A 241-nucleotide genomic window follows, 5' to 3' on the forward strand; every position below is an offset into this window, starting at 1 on the left:
TGCTAAGGCATTCTGAGTGGATTCAATGTGTTGTTATGTGGTTGCCAGGGTGTTCTGAGTGGGTTTAGGGTGCTGCTGTGAGGTTGCTAGGGTGTTTTGAGTTGTTTTAGTGTGTTTCTAAGTGGTTGAGATAGGGTGTACTGAGTGGGTTTAGTGTGTTGCTATGAGGTAGCTAAGGTGTTTTAATTGGGTTTGTGTGTTGTTATGTGGTTGCTAGGGTGTTCTGAGTGGGTTTAGGGTG

This window comes from Sinocyclocheilus grahami, unplaced genomic scaffold (assembly GCF_001515645.1).
Source record: "Sinocyclocheilus grahami isolate Dianchi unplaced genomic scaffold, SAMN03320097.WGS_v1.1 scaffold657.1, whole genome shotgun sequence".
In the NCBI taxonomy this organism is placed as follows: domain Eukaryota; kingdom Metazoa; phylum Chordata; class Actinopteri; order Cypriniformes; family Cyprinidae; genus Sinocyclocheilus; species Sinocyclocheilus grahami.